Source organism: Bison bison, unplaced genomic scaffold (assembly GCF_000754665.1).
Source record: "Bison bison bison isolate TAMUID 2011002044 unplaced genomic scaffold, Bison_UMD1.0 scf7180017864333, whole genome shotgun sequence".
In the NCBI taxonomy this organism is placed as follows: domain Eukaryota; kingdom Metazoa; phylum Chordata; class Mammalia; order Artiodactyla; family Bovidae; genus Bison; species Bison bison.
This window is the reverse complement of record NW_011494905.1, coordinates 3,841,072-3,846,405: the sequence shown is the minus strand read 5'-3', so window position 1 is coordinate 3,846,405 and position 5,334 is coordinate 3,841,072. Positions and strand designations below refer to the sequence as shown.

Sequence of the window (5,334 nt, the reverse complement as noted above, 5' to 3'; positions counted from 1 at the left end):
CAAAAAATTTAAAAAAAAAGAAAAGAAGCCACTGTATAAAAGGATGGGATTTTAGTTGAAGCACGAAAAGGCAAGGAGGGACTTCAAGTCCAGGAAGAGGAATCAGTGAGGGATCAGTGGATTAGGTGTGTCTGTGTCAAAGAGAGATGGAAAGCCCAAAGAGATATCCCTAAATGATGAACTAGAATAAGACTGCCCAGGGTGTAGCCAAAGGGCTGGAGAAGAAGCATGTGGCAGTGACCAGTGATTATGAAGCACAGGATCTACGAATTTCATGTCAGTGTTCCATGTTAGCAGGAGCACTGACTGCTGCTTGCATTTAGAATCCACGTGAAGTGAGCAGAGGGCAGTAACACCACCATAAGGGCCTGCACAGGAAGTGGGAACAGGCTTGGGAAAAACAAGAAGTTTGCCTAGAGTTTAAGGCAAGGAAATAAAGAGTGAAAGAGACTGAAAGTGAAGTCGCTCAGTCATGTCCGACTCTTTGCGACCCCCATGGACTGTAGCCTGCACCAGACTTTGTCCATGGGATTTTCCAGGCAAGAGTACTGGAGTGGGTTGCCATTTCCTTCTCCAGGGGATCTTCCTGACCCAGGGATCAAACCCAGGTCTCAGGGATCGAACCCAGGTCTTCCAGCTTGCAGGCAGGCTCTTTACCCTCTGAGCCACCAGGGAAGATAAAAGAGTGAAATACAAAGGAAATAAAAGGGTAGTCCTAGGATTTGGAAACAGGGTGACCTGAAATAATCTTTTAAGATAACAATGTAATAATGACCATAGACATGTGATGGGAATGTCTCTTAAGATTCCATCGAGAAATCAAAGTGAATGTGTAGTAAGGCCCATTAGGAATGAAATAATGAGAAGTTAGTGTAATTGAATCAACTCTACAGAACTTGTCTAAGGAAGTTAAATATCAGTATAGTGTCTTGAAGCGTTTAGAAGAAAAAGCCAAGAAACCAGAGTATCCTCAGCAACAACAAAAATTAGGGTGCCCTGACAAGATAGTGTTTAAATCTTATAATTATCTAAGTAAATTTATCTTTATGAATCTGATACAATGACAGCACAATGGTATTTCCTATTAAGACCACTGCTTTCTTTTCTCCTAGTAGCTTGCTCCCCAAACCACCTTTCCTGAGTCCTTAAACTTATTTAATTCTCTGCATAAAACAGCTCAAGTGAGATCTAGTATATTAGTCAGTTTCTTGTGATTTTAGCCAGCAAGAGTTAATCTTTCAGAAACTAATCTATCTGTTTAGATCAGATCTATCTCCATATGTTTATGTCATCTTTGATTTCCTTCATTAGTGTCTTATAATTTTCTGTGTACAGTTCTTTCTTTTTTTAAAGCAGTCATTCCATCTCTCTTAATTTATTCTTTTTTTTCTTTTCTTTTGATTTTTATTTTATTTTTTAACATTACAATATTGTATTGGTTTTGCCATATATCAAAATGAATCCGCCACAGGTATACATGTGTTCCCCATCCCGAACTCTCCTCCCTCCTCCTTCCCCATACCATCCCTCTGGGTCGTCCCAGTGCACCAGCCTCAAGCATCCAGTATCGTTCATTGAACCTGGACTGGCGACTCATTTCATATATGATATTATACATGTTTCAATGCCATTCTCCCAAATCATCCCACCCTCTCACTCTCCCATAGAGTCCAAAAGACTGTTCTATACATCAGTGTCTCTTTTGCTGTCTCGTATACAGGGTTATTGTTACCATCTTTCTAAATTCCATATATATGTGTTAGTATACTGTATTGGTATTTTTCTTTCTGGCTTACTTCACTCTGTATAATAGGCTCCAGTTTCATCCACCTCATTAGAACTGATTCAAATGTATTCTTTTTAATGGCTGAGTTATACTCCATTGTGTATATGTACCACTGCTTTCTTATCCATTCATCTGCTGATGGACATCTAGGTTGCTTCCATGTCCTGGCTATTATAAACAGTGCTGTGATGAACATTGGGGTACACGTGTCTCTTTCCCTTCTGGTTTCCTCAGTGTGTATGCCCAGCAGTGGGATTGCTGGATCATAAGGCAGTTCTATTTCCAGTTTTTTAAGGAATCTCCACACTGTTCTCCATAGTGGCTGTACTAGTTTGCATTCCCACCAACAGTGTAAGAGGGTTCCCTTTTCTCCACACCCTCTCCAGCATTTATTGCTTGTAGACTTTTGGATCGCAGCCATTCTGACTGGTGTGAAATGGTACCTCATAGTGGTTTTGATTTGTATTTCTCTGATAATGAGTGATGTTGAGCATCTTTTCATGTGTTTGTTAGCCATCTGTATGTCTTCTTTGGAGAAATGTCTATTTAGTTCTTTGGCCCATTTTTTGATTGGGTCATTTATTTTTCTGGAATTGAGCTGTAGGAGTTGCTTGTATATTTTTGAGATTAGTTGTTTGTCGGTTGCTTCATTTGCTATTATTTTCTCCCATTCTGAAGGCTGCCTTTTCACCTTGCTTATAATTTCCTTTGTTGTGCAGAAGCTTTTAAGTTTAATTAGGTCCCATTTGTTTATTTTTGCTTTTATTTCCAATATTCTGGGAGGTGGATCATAGAGGATCCTGCTGTGATGTATGTCGGAGAGTGTTTTGCCTATGTTCTCCTCTAGGAGTTTTATAGTTTCTGGTCTTACATTTAGATCTTTAATCCATTTTGAGTTTATTTTTGTGTATGGTGTTAGAAAGTGCTCTAGTTTCAGTCCTTTACAAGTGGTTGACCAGTTTTCCCAGCACCACTTGTTAAAGAGATTGTCTTTAATCCATTGTATATTCTTGCCTCCTTTGTCAAAAATAAGGTGTCCATATGTGCATGGATTTATCTCTGGGCTTTCTATTTTGTCCCATTGATCTATATTTCTGTTTTTGTGCCAGTACCATACTGTCTTGATGACTGTGGCTTTGTAGTAGAGCCTGAAGTCAGGCAGGTTGATTCCTCCAGTTCCATTCTTCTTTCTCAAGATAGCTTTGGCTATTCGAGGTTTTTTGTATTTCCATACAAATTGTGAAATTATTTGTTCTAGTATCCTTGAGTAAGTTTATTCCTAGATATTTTATTCTTTTGTTGCAATGGTGAATAGGATTGATTCTTTAATTTATCTTTCTGATTTTTCACTGTTAGTATATAGAAATGCAAGTGATTTCTGCATATTGATTTTATATCCTGCAACTTTGCTAAATTCACTGATTAGCTCCAGTAATTCTCTGATACTATCTTTAGGGTTTTCTATGGACAGAATCATGTCATCTGCAAACAGTGAGAGCTTCACTTCTTTCCTGATCTGGATTCCTTTTATTTCTTTTTTTTCTCTAATGGCTGTAGCTAGGGCTTCCAGAACTATGTTGAATAATAGTGCTGGAAGTGGACACTCTTGTCTTGTTCCTGATCTTAGGGGGAATGCTTTCAGTTTTTCACCATTGATAATAATGTTAGACATAGGCTTATCATATATGGCCTTTACTACGTTGAGGTAGATTCCTTCTATGCCCATTTTTTTAAAAGTTTCAATCACAAATCGGTGCTGAATTTTGTAAAAGCCTTTTTCTGCATCTATTGAGATTATCATATGGTTTTTATCTTTCAATTTGTTAATATGGTGTATCACATTGACTGATTTGCATATATTGAAGAATCCTTGCATCCCTGGAATAAACCCAAGTTGATCATGGCGTATGAGCTTTTTGATGCATTGCTGAATTCTGTTTGCTAAAATTTTGCTGAGGATTTTTGCATCTATGTTCATCAGTGATACTGGCCTATAGTTTTCTTTTTTGTGTCATCTTTGTCTGGTTTTGGTATCAGGTGATAGTGGCCTCATAGTTTGGAACTGTTCCTTTCTCTGCAAATTTTTGAAAGAGTTCTAGAAGGATAGGCATTAACTCTTCTCTAAATGTTTGATAGAATTCTCCTGTGAAGCCATCTGGTCCTGGGCTTTTGTTTTTTGGAAGATTTTTGATCACAGCTCCAATTTCAGTGCTTGTTATTGGGTTGTTCATAATTTCTATTTCTTCCTGGTTCACTTTTGGAAGGTTGAACTTTTCTAAAATCTGTCCATTTCTTTCAGGTTATCAATTTTATTGCCATATAGTTGTTCATAACAGTCTCTTATAATCCTTTGTATTTCTGCATTGTCTGTTGTAAACTCTCCTTTTTCATTTCTGATTTTGTTGATTTGATTCTTCTCTCTTTTTTTCTTGACAAGTCTGGCTAAAAGTTTGTCAATTTTATGTTCTCAAAGAGCCAGTTTTTAGTTTTTATTATTTTAGTTTTTTACTATTGTTTCTTTCATTTCTTTTTCATTTATTTCTGCTCTGCTGCTGCTGGTGCTGCTAAGTCGCTTCAGTCGTGTCCGACTCTGTGCGACCCCATAGACGGTGGCCCACCAGGCTCCCCCGTCCCTGGGATTCTCCAGGCAAGAACACTGGAGTGGGTTGCCATTTCCTTCTCCAATGCATGAAAGGGAAAAGTAAAAGTGAAGTGGCTCAGTCGTGTCCGACTCTTCGAGACCCCATGGTCTGCAGTCTACCAGGCTCCTCCGTCCATGGGATTTTCCAGGCAAGAGTACTGGAGTGGGGTGCCATTGCCTTCTCCAATTTCTGCTCTAATCTTTATGATTTCTTTCCTTCTACTAATTTTGGGGGTTTTTTTGTCCTTTTTGCAGTTGTTTTAGGTGTAAAGTTAGGTTGTCTATTCCATGTTTTTCTTGTTTCTTGAAGTAGGACTCTACTGTTATTAAACTTTCCTCTTAGAACTGCTTTTGCTGCATCCCACATCACCCTTATGGCAGAAAGTGAAGAGGAACTAAAAAGCCTCTTGATGAAAGTGAAAGAGGACGGTGAAAAAGTTGGCTTAAAGCTCAACATTCAGAAAACGAAGATCATGGCATCTGGTCCCATCACTTCATGGCAAATAGATGGGGAAACAGTGGAAACAGTGGCTGACTTTATCTTTTTGGGCTCCAAAATCACTGCAGTTGGTGACTGCAGCCATGAAATTAAAAGATGCTTACTCCTTGGAAGGAAACTTATGACCAACCTAGATAGCATATTCAAAAGCAGATACATTACTTTGCCAACAAAGGTCCATCTAGTCAAGGCTATGGTTTTTCCAGTGGTCATGTATGGATATGAGATTTGGATTGTGAAGAAAGCTGAGTGTTTAAGAATTGATGTTTTTGAAGTGTGGTGTTGGAGAAGACTCTTGAGAGTCCCTTGGACTGCAAGGAGATCCAACCAGTCCATTCTGAAGGAGATCAGCCCTGGGATTTCTTTGGAGGGAATGATGCTGAAGCTGAAACTCCAGTACTTTGGCCA

At 38.8% G+C, this 5,334-nt stretch overlaps 1 protein-coding gene across 14 annotated transcripts in view; it reads right to left on the bottom strand.

Moving 5' to 3' along the window:
- Positions 1–5,334, bottom strand: part of LPP (LIM domain containing preferred translocation partner in lipoma) — a 754,364-nt gene that overhangs the window by 392,001 nt on the left and 357,029 nt on the right. The gene's annotated exons all lie outside the window — the stretch shown is intronic.